The 17,842-nt window shown below is 34.6% G+C and overlaps 1 long non-coding RNA gene across 2 annotated transcripts in view; it reads left to right on the top strand.

The window, feature by feature from the left end:
• The window catches only part of LOC136845788 (uncharacterized), a 236,683-nt gene that overhangs the window by 117,858 nt on the left and 100,983 nt on the right, over positions 1-17,842 (top strand). The window contains exon 1 of one of the 2 annotated variants that reach the window (XR_010855257.1): positions 12,078-12,230. The exons of the other annotated variant lie outside the window; for it this stretch is intronic. This is a non-coding gene — a long non-coding RNA (uncharacterized lncRNA). Of the gene's footprint in view, positions 1-12,077; positions 12,231-17,842 lie in introns of those variants that run through there. 2 annotated transcript variants of the gene reach the window in all.

Raw genomic sequence — 17,842 nt, 5'->3', positions numbered from 1 at the left:
TTTTTATGAATAAATATCTCCACTAGTACCATCCAGTTTGAATGAGGTCCTGTTAGTAATATATACTCGTGTCGTGTGTGTGTGTATATATATAAGTATATAATATGTATATATATGTATTTACAATGACATAGTCGCTTCTAGAAGCCTTCAGATTTATCGTAAACACGATTGAAAGCGGAAACTTCAAAAAAACAAAAGTACTCCCATTGAAAAATGAAAGAATACGAAAAAAAACAGCAAGGAAAGACCATAATTTCTTTTATGTGTACGTTTCAAACCCTAATGATGGGGAAGAAGGATTTCCGAAAGTTGGATTGGATTCCACGATAAGCCTAAATTGAAGACACTGAAGTTTCTGCTTCAATCGCCCTAACACTATATATACAGTATATATATATATATATATATATATATATATATATATATATATATATATATATATATATATATATATATATATATATGTGTGTGTGTGTGTGTGTGTGTGTGTGTGTATAGTGTTATGTATGTGATAATATATGTACATATATATATTTATATTCATATTTATAGAAATAAATATATATATGTATATACTGTATATATATATTTATATATGTGTGTATGTATGTATGTATGTATGTGTATATATATACATATATATACTATATTTGAACAAAGGATGTCTGTGCCATCTTTGCATCTGAACACTATGCACTGGGAACAAAGAAAAAATCCGAAATGTTTAACGAAGAGTTCACGGAGTCCCCACACTGTCTGTGAGGCGTTGAAGTAACGAATACTGACTAACTACAAGGAAATTTACTACAGGAAAACCATCAATTTTTTTAATAGCTTTTTGAGTTTATAAAAATATATCCTTGTTTGTTTACTCTTCCGAAGCCTATTATTCTTACAGTCACTTCTAATACACTGTGTTACAATTTCTACAAAGAGAACCATTCGTCATATTCAGTGATATCAAAACGTCAACAAGTCATATGCTACAATGAGTCCATTAATGTATAATTGCATTATGTTGTGTTGGTGCCGAATGATAGTGTCAGTTCGACAGGGTAAATACACTTAAGTCTAGGTACTAATACTATTTAAAATCTAGAAAATCGAATATATTACAAACAGGGTGAAAATGAGCCATTCTCTCTCTCTCTCTCTCTCTCTCTCTCTCTCTCTCTCTCTCTCTCTCTCTCTCTCTCTCTCTCTCTCAATAGTGAGAACTATTTCGTTCATATCAGGTGACGTCAGTCTCCAGACATGCATTGTATACATTGTAAAAATAACAATGATGTGGATAATGATACCGCTAGCAATAACAGCATTATTTTCACGGAAGAACAAAATGCTTATGCTTTCCAATTGCGTTTGAAGAAAAACAGCGATCGTTTTAGTTCACCTTGGTGTTTTTTTTTTTTTACTACAGTAGTAATTTTCGAAACGGAGTCCTTTCACAGAATCGAAGGATTGTGTTGTTTTAATGGCAATGGAGGGCAACCAGTCAGGAGATACCAAATTTAGTATATCTTAAGATGTAGGTTTCCCTTACTCTCTTCTTACTGTAGCTTTCATAATAACGTACAAAACAGAAAATTTTACCGATCAGTGAGTATTTTACTTCAATCATTGCTTCGGTAATCGCTTCTGGGTGCAGTTATTTTTCTTGCATGATTAGAAAGCTAAAGAAATTCCTGATAACAGGATTTTCAAACCTCGTCCAGCTTAGCATATCTTGAAATATATTAACGTTTTCCGTAATTGTCCATAATTTTAGTGTCTTCTTTTATTCCTTGACATCCTTGGTCTTTGAATAATATTTAGTTTATTGTTCTATAAATTGTTATGGTACACCTTTAACGCAGTGACGTACTTGTTTGTGTGACCAGTTGATCTATTTCCGGAGAGCCCAAGGATTTCCATTCAAAAATTCAGTTCGATTAACAGAATTAAGTGGAGTAAGGTTGTACTCTTTCAAGAGCGCCTCTCCGTACAAGAGGAAGATTCTGCGGTCCACGAACACCTGTCAGACTTACAACATGACATGGATAAGACCATTTTGTAATGCCACCTCAGTCAGGATCATAACGTCTCTCATCAAGGGGTGTGCAAGCTATTTACTGATTATAACCACATCAAAATCGTTGTTTCTCATCTTATGTCTCATAAAGAATTTACTCACCATCTTCCTCCCTTCTCACCATCACTTTCACCAGTGTTCAAGGCTGTAGTATGTGTGTGTATACTGTATATACACTGCATATGCCTGTATATATATATATATATATATATATATATATATATATATATATATATATATATATATATATACAGTATATATGTGTGTGTATATATGTATATATATATTTCTTTACTGTGAGACATTACGTACATTTCCTGATGTCAGATTATATTAAGATAGTCTTGCAAACACGCACACCCACACACACACACACACACACACACACATATATATATATATATATATATATATATATATATATATATATATATATATGTGTGTGTGTGTGTGTGTGTGTATATATATATATATATATATGTGTGTGTGTGTGTATGAAGATAAAAAAGGCTCATAAACACTATTTGAACGTTGCAACGTTCAATTATTGTTTAATGGGCCTTTTATCTTCATATTATACTGTGGCATTACAGTAAAAGTTATTCATATGTGTATATATATAATATGTGGCTGCGTGTTTGTGAGAATATATATATATATATATATATATATATATATATATATATATATATATATATATATATATATATATTTACTATGAGACATTACGTACATTTCCTGATGTCAGATTATATCCATTATATATATATATATATATATATATATATATATATATATATATATATATATATATATATATATATATATATATATATATATATATATATATATATATATATATATATATATATATATATATATATATATTTACTATGAGACATTACGTACATTTCTGATGTCAGATTATATCCACATTATATATATATATATATATATATATATATATATATATATATATATATATATAGTATATATACATATAATATATATATATATTTATATATATATATATATATATATATATATATATATATATATATATATATATACTGTGTGTGTGTGTGGTCGTGTGTGTGGGTGCGTGTTTGTGAGAATATCTTGACATCATCTGACATCAGGAAATGTACGTAACTCATAATAAACAAACACATTAAATTGCTTCAGCCCTGAACAGAGGTAAATAGGCAAGAAAGTGAAAGAACAAAAAGTAAATATGATGCATATAGGTATGTAATAAAGAAGCGTGAGGAGAAGTGGGCATATGGAAAAAAAATTAGCATTTTGGTATCTTTAGACTGTCTGGTGGATGGCCTATATTCCTGTTACGTGCTTTAGAATAGGACTGAGGAGAATACTGTGAGTACCAAGCTCCCACCAAATATAATCTATAAGGAAATCAGCAATCTGCTTCTCCCAAACGGAGTCTCGTTGTTTTTAGATCAAATATGCGGTAATTGAACTCCCGACATCTATCGGATGAGGAAAAAACGAGCCGGTCGTCAGATTTCAGGTGAACAACCCTTTAAATGTTCTTTACCAGATGGGAGTATTTTGTTTTGAAAGTCGGTTTGTGTGTTGTCTGTGGAACCTTTGTAATTCCCCCATCGACACCAATCATATATCATAATCTACCACTTTCGTCCGCATCTACAAATGTTCAGGGGTGAAGCAGCAAAGGAAATATATCATTTTCTTTGTTCCTTTCCGACAAGCAGGCTGTGTTTGCGGATTTTTTTTTTTTTTTTTGTATGGTCTGTTTGCTTGTCTGTTGGTGAGCGATACTACGCAAAAATTTTATGTGTTCTCTCTCTCTCTCTCTTGCTTTGTGCATAAATGGGATATATGTATATATATGTGTGTATGTAAATATATACGTACATATATGTACATATAGCCTATATCTTCTTCTTCTTCTTCTTTTAACGTGCTTTTTTCCCATTTTTTTGTATGGGCTAAGCACGATGCCTTCTTTGAAGGACATTTTGATTTGGCTTTGGGGTAGACCGTAGTCTTGATCGGCTGCCCTGACTGACATCGCTTAGACCCCGTAGCGTATGTTACATATCATGACCCAACGCCCTTTCTTCCCAGCAGCGAAAGTTGTTGCGCGGGTAGGGCGAGAGTTCGAGACGTGTGAGATGTTTGTTATGTTTTTAGAAGGTGTTGTAATGGCTTTGTTTTGTGTGTGTATTTAGTCTGTAACACCCATTTGCTTTTTAAGCAAACCTATCCGTTGATTACATATATAATCCCGGGATGTCTACACGGATAGCAAAGTGTCCGCCTCTCTGATCAGTCGGCTGCGGATTTGAACCAGCGCCAACCTCTGAAGTCCGAAGCTGCTGCTGTAACCGACTGAGCCATCGAGGCTCTATATATGTACATATATATATACGTATGTATATGTATATATTATTGTATACAAGACTCAGCTTCCGATAAGCCTCAGTTTAGTCGTAAATTCGATTATACTTACACTTCAAAAATCAACGATTCCGGACAGTGATTGATGGAATTCAAATGGAAAGTAAATGTTAATACCATTTCGAAATGTCTAAAATACACTAAAATAGGGACGAAAAGACATAGTTTCACGAAAGCTCCAAAACCTATAAGTCTCTGCCAGTGAAAATAAAAATTTTTGCATACTTCAGGATAGAGATAAAGGTTTCTTGGTTTCATTATTTCTTATGTCACTATGTCTCTATTCCTCCATTTCTTTTCTCTCTGCTTTTGTTATTGTATATCAGTGTTCATCTCAACTCGCAAAGTTTGATGGCACCTCTCTTACAAGTAGGCCTATCTTTGGGTTTTTCATGGATTTAATTTTTTTTTTTTTGCCTATCATACCCATGTTTTATTCATTTTCTTGATGGTTTTATGCATTTTATTAATTTTCTTGATGGTTTTAGCGAATTTTATTAATTTTCTTGATAGTTTTAGTGAATTTTATAAATTTTCTTGGTGGTTTCAGTGAATTTTATTAATTTTCTTGATGGTTTTAGTGAATTTGGTCTTACTGCTTTCATTCTGTAAAGTTTCGTCAAGATAGTAATTTCCTCAAGTGACTTACGCTGATGTCTTCATTTCCGAGTATCCTCAACATTCATTTGTATTCGCGTATTTCCTTCAGCTCGTGATGTACTGAGTATGTGACAGATTATTCTAAAAAATATGGTTGCTTTGTTTAAGAAAACAACTCACCTATATCGCTGCAGCAATGATAAAAATGATAAATGAGAAAAAGCGGTGTTTTTGTAGTTTCCGGTTGTTCCTGAAAGGAATTGTCTTGTGACAAATTATTGTTTTAGATAATATCTTTTACCAAGTCCGGTGCAGGTTTTGCTTTATTATTTTTAGAAACGTGTTCCGGATGGTAGTATATAATCAATAGTATGTATTTGTGCGTTTGGAGGTTTAACTGTAGTCATGATTAGCCTCTTTTGTAATGTTAGTTTATTGGGCCATTTACCTGTTGCAAAAAAAAACAGCTTTTATAAACATTATTTATTTATTTATCTTTCCACTTGATCTCCACTATTGCGCGACAGAACTCTTACAGGAAAGTGTCGTTATTCACCGATTATTTTTGTTGTAACGTGATTCCTTTAATTCTCTTATTTATATATTATACTTTCTTTCCTCATTGCTTTACTTAATTCCCCTTATCACCTCTCTCTCTCTCTCTCTCTCTCTCTCTCTCTCTCTCTCTCTCTCTCACACCTTTATTCCTAATTTTCCTGTCACTTGTTGAGTCGAACGGATTACGGATTATCTCTCTCTCTCTCTCTCTCTCTCTCTCTCTCTCTCTCTCTCTCTCTCTCTCTCTCTCTCACACAAACACACACACACCTTTGTTCCAAATTTTCCTGTTACGTGTTGAGTCGAACGGATTATCTCTCTCTCTTTCTCACACACACACACACACACACACACCTTTGTTCCAAATTTTCCTATTACGTGTTGAGTCGAACGCATTATCTCTCTCTCTCTCTCTCTCTCTCTCTCTCTCTCTCTCTCTCTCTCTCTCTCTCTCACACACACACACACACACACACCTTTATTCCTAATTTTCTTGTCACTTGTTGAGTCGAACGGATTATCTCTCTCTCTCTCTCTCTCTCTCTCTCTCACACACACACCTTTGTTCCAAATTTTCCTGTTACGTGTTGAGTCGAACGGATTATCTCTCTCTCTCTCTCTCTCTCTCTCTCTCTCTCTCTCTCTCTCTCTCTCTCTCTCTCTCTCTCTCTCACACACACACACACATCTTTGTTCCAAATTTTCCTGTTACTTGCTGAGTCGAAAGGATTATCTCTCTCTTTCTCGCTTCCGTCATATTCCTATTCAAGTGGGCATTCTGTCTTTTGGAATAAAGTATTAGGCCTTTTAATTTGTTCAACATGAAATTACCTTTGTAACCTAAGATACACTTCACATTTTGAAATTTGCTATTTTATCGGTAAGTTTCAGATGAATCTTTAACGTTCTTTTCAGATTAACTCAAATGGTGCAAATGGCGTCGCTTTCGGATACATTGTTTCTCTGAAACTGGAGGAAATAGAATTAAGATGTTGCATGTATACTGACATTATTATATCAAGCGAGATATCCACATTCGATTTCTTATGCATATTTGACATTTTTAATGATACTTTGACCGGAAAATAGGTCGTGGGAGCTTTATGGTATTTTCCTGCCAAATGTCATATAGATCTAATAATAATAATAATGATAATAATAATAATAATAATAATAATAATAATAATAATAATAATAATAATAATAATAATAATACGAGCGAAAACTGCAAACTTCTCGTTATCGACCGTGAAATTCAGTAAGGAAAAAATGAATAACTGAAAACTTAGTATTTACATCACAATAAGCAGGATGTGATAATAGACCAGCCTCTCAAAAGATAACAAAAATGATACACACCAGTGATAGTTCACTGTTATTTATAGGTCAGCACTGTTCAGTCAGTGTCAGTTATCGCTAGAGTGTTAACAGCGAATTACAGAATAATAGGACATTAATAATAATATATATATATATATATATATATATATATATATATATATATATATATATATATATATATATATATATATATATATATATATATATATATATATATATATATATATATATATATATATATACTGTATGTATATATTTATTTATTTATTTATATACACACTCATACATATATATACATATATATATATATATATATATATATATATATATATATATATATATATATATATATATATATATATATTTTATATACCAGGTGTTTCAAAATTAGAGGCTCCCCTCCACAGAACAAATGGAAAGTTATGAAGTTTTCTGCTATAGCCTATCTCCAAGTACATTATTTTAAGTTTCTAATAAGCTATTATTCATTTTACATTTCTTGTATTTTCAGACTGAGTGACGGAGTTAGATACAGCCATGGCTAACAACTCGGAGGAAATCAGATGGATTGACCGAATCGGGGCTATAACCTTCAGAGAGGCCAGGGATGCTGGCGCATCCTTCATTTCACACTCCTGGATAGCTAAATACATTAAAAGAGATGAATCCTTTGCTAAAAGAAACTGGAACAAAAATCCATATGACTGTCATCGCGAAAAGAGTGAGAATCTTGGAAGGCCTGAAGTCCTTTCTCAGGAGTCAAAAGACATCATAGCTGAGGCAGTGGGTAGACCAAGAAAGTTTTTATGTAAATTGGCGCTTGAACTAGAAATAAAAAGGGGAAAGAAGAGAAGTTATAGTGCTGTATATCGTGAGTTGAAAAAATCTGGTATCAAGCCATTTCATGTTATCAGCAAGCCCAACATCACTCAGCAACAGAGAGAAGACTGTGCATGGTTTTGTGGTTCATATCTTAAAGATTGGGATGAAGCTGACTTTCTCCATGTTGCTGCATCAGATGAATTCTTCATTTACACAGTCAGGAAGCCAAATCATAAAAATGACATCATTTGGGCTGCAAAGTTGGATGATATCAGCGATGAAGTGCGCTATCGCCAAGTTGTGAAATTTCCTGAATGTTTGGGAATTTTTCTGTTTCACAACCAAACGGTTAATGTGGATCATCAAATAAAAAGGACGGTCAAGGGATGGCGAATACTTCAGAGAAACTGTGCTTACTGGTGGAGTATTTCCTTTCCTCAGAGATCCTGAAAATGTGTTATCTGTTGAAGAAGTCACATTTTTGCATGATAAGGCACCATGTTTCAAAGCTCTTCAGACACAAGAGCTGCTTCGAAACAGTAGTATCGATTTCTTCTCGTCAAGTGAATTTCCAGGTAGCTCCCCTGACCTTAATGTGTGTGAAAACATTGGTAGTATCTTAAAGGATCATATTGAAGCACACAGTGAACTATGATGGTATACCAAGCCTCGACGACCTGCAAAGAGAGGTGACCGAAGTGCTCAGGGAAATGGAGTTTGAGTCTCAGCTTTTTTGCGATTTGCTGAAATCATACCCCTCAAGAATGTAGGCTGTGGTGCAGGCAGATGGAGGCCACACAAAATATTAAATACTCAGAGAGAAACTTAAATAAATATATACCTGTTCTGAATTACTTTTGTTTTTGTCCATATCAATTTTAGTTTATGCTGTAGAGGGGGGGCTCTAATTTCAAAACACCCTGAATATATATATATATATATATATATATATATATATATATATATATATATATACATATATATGTGTGTGTGTGTGTGTATATATTAATGTCCTGTCATTGTGTGATTAATTGTTAACACTCTAGTGATAGCTGACACAGATTGAACACTGCTGACCTATGAATTAATAGTGAACTATCACTGGACTATTTAGCATTTGCTATTAAACGAATTCAAGTTTGCTCTCTCTTCTTCACCTTTTAGCTATTGATTTTTCCTTACTGAACGTCACGGTCAATAACGAGTTTACAGTTTTCGCTCATTTATATATATATATATATATATATATATATATATATATATATATATATATATATATATATATGTATATATATATATATGTATGTATGCATGTATGTATATACTGTATATACACAGTATATATATGTATATGTATATATATATTATATATATACAGTATATATATATATATATATATATATATATATATATATATATACTGTATATATATGTATATATATATATATATATATATAATATATATATATATATATATATATATATATATATATATATATATATATATATATATATATATATATATATATATATATATATATATAATGCGAGCGAGTGAGGGCAAGTGTGTTTGTGAGTGTGTGTATGCATGACGGACATGTAATAGCATGCAGCTGTTAATTCTCAAAATGCTATCAATTGAACTAGGTCGGTATTTCTAGAAATAAAATTAACTGATTGGCCTCGATATTTTTTTTAAACATAATGGGCTGTTTGCTGTACAGAAATCATTAAGGGTAACGTCACTTTCATCATGAATAATTGGGCGTTAATTTTTTTTCAGTTCTTATTGATTATATCTTACCATTCTTGTTATTACGATCGCCTTTGCTGTCGTTGTCCGCTCTATAACTTTTATTGGTTTAAATTCATTTCTCGGTATAATGTGGTTCGGATTCCACAATAAGCTGTAGGTCCCGTTGCTAGGTAACCCATTGGTTCTTAGCTCTTAGCCACGTAAAATAAGTCTAATCCTTCGGGCCAGCCCTAGGAGAGCTGTTAATCAGCTCAGTGGTCTGGTAAAACTAAGGTATACTTAACGTTATCATTAACCCAAATTCACATATACAGTAGTAAATTGAGTCGGGGAGCTTTGTGATGCGTCCCTGATAGTGAATTATATATGTCTGTGGTGTAAATCAGATGCGATGCATTGTTCTAGGTCTTTGTTTTTAGCCGCCTTCCCTTTCAAGTTCGTTGTTTGCTAGTTTAATTAAACTTTGAACTAATTAATAAACGCTAGTACTAATTAGCTTTGAACTTCAAAGGTAATTAGTACTAGCGTTTATAAAAGAGCTTACTCCGTAGGGGGGTTAGTGCCGTCAGTGCACTTCCTACTGTGCACTGTAGGCCTAACTGAAGGTTCTTTGCAGCTTCCCTTCGGCCCCGAGCTGCAACCACGTTCATTGGTTACTGCAACTCCGTTCATATTCTCTTCCTATTTACTTTCCACCCTCTCCGAGCAATGGTTTCAGACCCTGTTACTGTCAATATCCGTCTCAGCGCTGAATGACCGTATAGATCACTGCGCTTGGCCTTTGGCCTAAATTCTAAATTCTATTTTATTCTGTTCTAAAAGAACTTAGATAATTGGCTTAGACTTTTAAATTTACTACGATGAATTTTGTAAAATGATAGTCAGTTCTCCCCTTATTTTTCATAAACGTTCTGTACTGAATTTCATAACATTTCCCGCAGTTGATGAAGCTGTTAAAGATGGGATTTAAACGGAAAGAAAAAAAGGAAAAACGCATTGGAAAAAAAAACCCGGAAGCCGAAAAAGAGAATAATCCCAGAGATCAGAGTCCTGACACGAATCCCGTAAGAAAGAAACGAAACGAGAGAGAGAGAGAGAGAGAGAGAGAGAGAGAGAGAGAGAGAGAGAGAGAAAATAATCTGCTGTTACCTTGGGGGTCGTGAATGGCGGGATTTTTTTTTTTTTTTTTTTTGGTTTGATGGCTTGTTTATGGCGATAACGCCCAGTCTTTCAAAAGGGAATACCGAGGAAACTGGAACGGTAACGATGTTAGAACGGACATTTAATTCTCTCGTTTCTGTCTCGTTTTGTTTTTGTTTCCTCGGTGTTCTTTGGAGAGCTGTAGTTGTAGTTTTGATGATTGCTGCAGACTATTTTCGTGGGGTGTATTTGCGCGCAAGTATTAGTACGAGTATAAGTAGTTGTGTAATTGTGTGCGTGTGTCGTACCGAGAATATTGCCGAAACGGATATGCAGTCAGCACCTGTTACTCAGTTAATTTGTTTATTTGTCTGAGTTTTTGGTCATGAAGTTAACCTCTAATTACACTAGCAATTGACATTATGATGGTATTGAAGTTATCTCGTGTAAGTTGGGTCGGGTGGTATCCAGCCGTCTTGGGGTTTTATTTCAACATGTTTTTCTGCTCATTGTGTTACAGACCGTTTCTTATTTTCATATGAGTTTAAGGTTACTGTGGAATTTGAATATTTATATTTAGGTATTTAAAATTCTTCGTTTTTTGGTTTGTGATGCATTGTTTTCATTTTATAGAGGTTTTTCCCGGGTAATCTACTCAGCTTGATGTTCATATTGTTATTGTTTAATTCATTATGCATTTTGTACACAAAGACTTCGAACAAAGTAGATGTCTTGCCATGTGTTATTGAGTGGCAAAAAAACGTAGTCAACAACAGGTGCATGTAAATCATTTTTGACCTGATAAGGTGTTTTAACGGCCTTATGTTTATTTTAGCAAGAAATGCAATGCAGGGAGAATGTATGATAAGAGAAGATTACGATAAACAAAGTATAAGTGAAAACAATTTTGACAGATCGTATAATTGCTAGTAAATACTTGTTTTCCAAATTAATTTTTCAGCATACTATCATTGCTTTGGATTTTTAAAAAAATATATTGTGATTAATGAATAATGAATAATCTTGCAATGAACGCTTAAACGCTTATTTTGAAAAATTATAGGTTAGTATGCTCATGAAGTGATCAATAGGCCTAGCTGCTAGGTATAACGTCGCTGCTTGTGTGAACACCCTCAGCTTCCCGTCAGTGTGAACTTTAGCAAGCTCTTGCCTGCGTCTGCCGACTCGCCTTCAAGATTACCATCACTCAGTCAACGTTTCCCCGCATGAGTCCAGATCTCCTGATCCTTCTACTTTGTCCATAGAGGTTATTGCATACTAGTACTATGCAGTTTGGTGTGCGGCCACCAGGGCGGCGCTGCTTGCAGCCGCCGATCCGTCGTCAAACACCCGGGAAACGCGGAATTTGCTTAGTGTGCGCTCCGATTCTTTTTGTTCATTATTTTTTATCTTTATAATGGTACATTCTTCCACTTATAATTGCAATAATGGGCACATCAATTCTTCAAGCAAAAATGGAATAACATTTCATAGGTAAGCAAAGCATACTGAGTTTTATTTACCCATGATTTTGTGCAAGTCAGATGGGTGAGACCAGTGGATGCACTTTCTCTGTTAACATGTCATGTTTTTAACATATTACTAAGTCACTAAGTCACATAAGCGGAGTGGTGATTTCAAATTTGAATTCAGAACATTATTAATTATAGTTATTATGGGCGCTTGGTAGTAAGTAGGCCTAGGCCATAGGTTACTGGGTGTGTCTTGTAAACATGTAGCCTGCTATGACACACAAGGAAACTTGCTGTATTTTGTCAGCCATTAAGAAATGTTTGCAGTAGGTAGGCTAGGAAGGCACTGTCTATGCCATCAGTTTTTCAGTTTTAGACATGGTAAGGCAGCTTTGGAGTTGTTTATCAAATTTTGGTTTCTCAACGAAATTCCGAAACGCCACACTTGGTTCGAGTATTTCAGGACGACGACACCATGGAAGTAAACAGTTGAAAACAACTGCATTATTCGACTCTAAGTAAAACTAGTTGTATTTTTTACGTGCAACAAATCTTCGTTTAATTTATATTTTCATCCAACTATATGTCCCATACATTGGTAATAGCAGGAAAATGAAGTTTGGTAGCTAGACTTAGGGTACGCCTACGTCCCCAAACTACTCATTTTGGTATAATGCTATATCATTGAAACCTCATTCTAAGAACCACGTATTTTAAATATAAAAGATAATTCCGCTGTTGTAAAATTTATCGAACCTTCATGCCAAAGAAAAAATTGTCTTCAAGAATTATAACAAGAAGGAAAAGAATCATGGCCAAGAAAACCCTAGGCCTATGGTTGATTCGGCAAGTACTTTTATTGTTTTGTCCTTTTTTTAAGAATAGTTTTATGCCAGATAAGTCAAATTACCTTCTTATGGCAATCCTTATATAACGATTCTCTCTATGTATGGCTCCAAAGCCTTACAATATGTAGAAATGACTTTGCTAGCCTTTCCTGACGTCGGTTTCTTTAATGGACGCTGAGCACCGCGGGAAAAAATCGTAATACTAAAGTGTTTTCAAAACTTTCGCTAAATAGCGTTCCCGGAAATATTGAAGTAGCTAACCTAGCTCAAATAAAGTGCAGCTTATTAAACAAATGTGATACTGCCTTCACAGTGGTGCTATTTCTTGCTTGTCGTGGAAAATGCTTGGCGATAGGTAGCCCTGGTAGCTATTATTCATGTTTGTGCGCGTGAGCATACACACACACACACATATATATACATATATATTATATATGTGTGTGTTTAAAGGGAATATTCAGAATCATGTATTTAAAAGTATATAGACTATTGATTGTTCGATATAAATCTCAATTTAATTTTTTGTTGAAGGAGAATGTATAGTTGTTTATTTATAGGCATGTAAATTACTGACCATTCATTAGGGGTTTTTCTAATGATGTTTTTGGCTTTTCGATATTTCAGACATATTCAGATTAAAACAGGTGATTATTTTATTTAATTCTTTGCTTCATATAAATAGACTTTTTAGGCATTTGTTTTTTCTTTTGTTAAAATTATGATATAATATGATTATTTGTATGTATATATATTACTGAATTCTAGATGAAGGAATACATTTTTCCATTCAGATTGTATTTGACTTTGCAATAATTGATATTACAGATTAGATTGCAAAATTCCTTACTTCAACTACAATAGATCTCAGAACATTAATATTTCGATATATATTGTACAATAATGATGAATTTACCTGTAATGAAATAAGACATTCTTATAATAATTAAACGAGAGAGGAAAAAAGCAATGTGCAGCCTTAGGGCTTCGTCACTACAGTATAGTGTTATGTGGTAGCTTGAAGTCACGCGCGCTCGGCAAGGGGATTTCCACTGCATGTTAATTTAATCTGTGATTTTGTCTTTTAAAGTCTCATTCTCTGCTTGTCAAGTCTATGGGGCTCTTTCATCTCGCCTGAATTGTACTGCAGCTTTATCCCTTCATAGTTCCTCGTTGGACAGGTCGGTATAGTTCTCGGCTAGCACACTGCTGGGCCCGCGTTCGAATCTCCGACCGGCCAGTGATGAATTAGAGGAATTTATTTCTGGTGATAGAAATTCATTTCTCGGTACAATGAGGTTCGGATTCCACAATAAGCTGTAGGTCCCGTTGCTAGGTAACCAATTGGTTCTTAGCTACGTAAAATAAGTCTAATCCTTCGGGCCATCCCTAGGAGAGCTGTTAATCAGCTCAGTGGTCTGGTTAAACTAAGATATACTTTTCATCTCGCCTGAATTGTACTGCAGCTTTATCCCTTAATTACGTATGATCTGACCCGTGAATTGTATTGTATTTTTTTTTAATTGATAGATTCGCCATGTCTTTTCTTCTTTGGGTCTTATGCATTTTTGCAGTTCTCTATCTCAAAGATGCCATGTCATCTCCTCAGGCTTCCTTTTGGCTCTCTTGATGTATCTGAGGCCTATATAGCAGAGTGATATAAGGCTGTGGGGCCAAATTTCCTGCTTATTGTTCCTCTAAATTCTCTAGTTCTATTTTTGTTGACAAGACATCTGCTCATTTTCCCTTTTCTTGCCTTGCTTCTGAGGGATATCTTTACCCATTTGTCCTCTTCCTTCTGCTCATTGCCACTCACCTCCGCAGTTTTTCTTTCTCCCTTGCATCCATTTCCCAATGAATCAACCCTCCACCTTGCTTTTCCATTCGCTTTCCAAACATCCTCTAACTCCCACTCATTCCAAAATGGTTCCTTCTTTTTCTATCAACTCTGATCTTGAAAGCATATCTGATGTGTGGTCTTAGAACTAATCACTTTTGATGAAAATATGATTCAATAGCATTTTGGGTGTTCTTGGGTGTTTAAATCTGGTTGTAAGAAATATGTTTGGTTTTGAAGGTGTAAATTTTCTACATTTTAGTTCTTGGTACTTATCTGCCGTTATATCTAAATACATTGTGCGCCTTCTTCTATCCCTCTTCTACTGATTGGTTTGGAATCAAACGCAATTCATTTGATCATTATCATAACCTTTATATCACCCCTAGCTTCTTTCTAAATAATGCAAGGTTAACACATGTCTGTTTTCTTCGCGTACCAATTTCGTGGTTATTGTAGTGGCCTAAAGGAAAGTATAACACTATCCAATTCTGCGACACTGGAAATCACCATTCCCTAGATGGGCCACGGCGGCCGATCTATGTACCTGTCTTCATTCTTTCATGTTCCCAGTTTCCTATAATCACCTTTTTGGCGGTGTTACCCCTATTCTGTAGCTATTTGATTGCTATTTTCCTCGATTTCATTGTGGCTGGGCTTTAGCTAAGGATGCTAGATTGAATATCTTAACAACTGCCTTTGCACTATTGCAATGCATTCATCAAGTTTTGAAACTACGGCCAGTTATTTAAATATATAGTTAGTTCGCAAAGAGCTCATCATGACTACTTGGCAGTTGTGTTCGAGTTCATGATATGGTATATGGAATGTTTGGTGTAAAACTATACCATTTTCGCTTTTATGTAAAGTGGCGATGAATGAAAAATTCTAAGTAATCAGTGTCACAGTACGTATTTGTAAAGAGCAGATTACTTACCGTATTGCTTCGTATGGGATTCACATACGGTGGTGGTATATTGGTATAATCGTGATTCATGACCGCGATGTAAGCGAAAAGGGGAAATAAAAAATACATCAGCGTATACGCAATACTCTTTGTCGTATGAATTTGTATGGTGCATATCAAATAGGCCGTAGTAGTGACAGCTCTCACCTGACGCAGATCTTGACAAATGACGTCACTTGGCGCACCTTGCGTATAGATACGCCCCTGACGTGGAATTTGAATCCGAATTAATGGTGTATATATGCATCGACCTCTTTTGAATAAGAGGCCTCAACTTGAATTGGAGGTTTGTGTTTTGAAAGGTATCATATGACTGAATGTCAGTGGGGAAATATTTTGCCTGTAGGGCTCTTTGTCAGGTTCAACCCCACATAGTAATACACATTCACACATGCATACATACGTACACACGTGTATATATACATATATACAGTATATATTTATATATATATATATATTATAGATATACATATATATTTATATATATAAGTAAATAAGCATTAATGATCTCCATAATTTAGGATTTTCATGTAAACGTGTAAATGGTATTATTGAATCACTGTAAAGATAATGGAAGCATTAAACATTTTTTTAATAGTGCGTGACATCTGACAGATTCCCTGAAAACTTACAATTGCATAGGTGGAAGACCATGAAAAAAGAAAGGGAGAGGAACGGGTCTGTTTATATTCCCGCGATGTTTTATACTTTTACCGCGAGGCCGTGATTAGATCTCCCCCCCTTTTTTTTTTTTTGGTGGACGGGGTGTTTTTTATCATCTCGTAGCAACCAGGTGCGGAGGAGATAAGGAATGGCACTCGGACTCACATTAGTAAAGGAAACTGCTTTGGGCTAACCTTCCCCTTCTCCCCTTAGAATTCCAATTGCAGTAATGTTCTTCTCGCACCCTCTTCCTCCAACTTATAAAAGGGGTAATATGGCTGTCTTTTGATTTAATCTCCGGCTATTTACATATCCTTTGGAAGATGGTGGGATATAGAACAACAGTCTGAGAGATGACCATTGAGTCCCCTGAGCAGTGTTCCTGGCGTGATTGATAGTTAAAAGTGCGTGAAATAAAGTTAGGCCCGCTCTCCACGGCCCACGTCACGCCGTCCTGTCCTAACCCCCTGGAGATTGGACCTCCAAGTGTTGCCATCACGGTGGGATACCCTTATTCCCTCTTGTATAATCATTACTTCTTTTAATTAAGGGTCATTAGCTGTTTGTAATCTTGAAGAAAACTGATTGTTGTTTTCGTAACAGTAGCAAAATACTGATGAAATTTTTATTTGGAGATGTGACTCTTTTTATGTGGAAATTAGTTGACTCCGCGAGGGCATCACTTTAAGCCTCATTCCTAAGCCTACTGTTGTTGGTCGTCCGTGAAAAATTGCATGATATCAATAAGGGGATTCTTGACTACAGACACCCGATTTAAATCCGACTAACCAGTCGCTTTTAAATGTCTTTTGAAGAAAGAGAGAGACGAGAGAGAGAGAGAGAGGAGAGAAAAGTTTTTGTAATCTACTCAAACCCTCACTTTTGTCTGGAATTGGTCTTTTGAGATGAACAAATCTCTCTCTCTCTCTCTCTCTCTCTCTCTCTCTCTCTCTCTCTCTCTCTCTCTCTCTCTCTCTCTCTAAATAAATAAATAAATAAATAAATAAATAAATAAATAAATAAATAAATAAATGAAAGAATGCTACGACAGTTATTCATTACCGATATTATTCGACATTTCATATCTTGAAAAATTTTCGTTTTCAATCACTATTTAAAGAAAAAACTTCTAATGTTAAAGAAGTACCCCCGTTAGTTTTCTCTCCCTTTCTTGTGGAGTAAATTTATTTTGTAAATTTACAAACAATAAAACTTACCGAGTCCATTTTCTTTCAACAGCGAATTTTACAGGCGGTGAAGTTTATCCATAGAAATCATTATGGTAAAGATGAAAAATTAATTTTATAAATTGCGTTGTGGTT

The sequence above is a fragment of the Macrobrachium rosenbergii genome, chromosome 14, assembly GCF_040412425.1.
Source record: "Macrobrachium rosenbergii isolate ZJJX-2024 chromosome 14, ASM4041242v1, whole genome shotgun sequence".
Classification (NCBI taxonomy): Eukaryota; Metazoa; Arthropoda; class Malacostraca; order Decapoda; family Palaemonidae; genus Macrobrachium; species Macrobrachium rosenbergii.
Note: the sequence above shows the minus strand (reverse complement) of the source record. Positions and strands in the feature narration are given on the sequence as shown.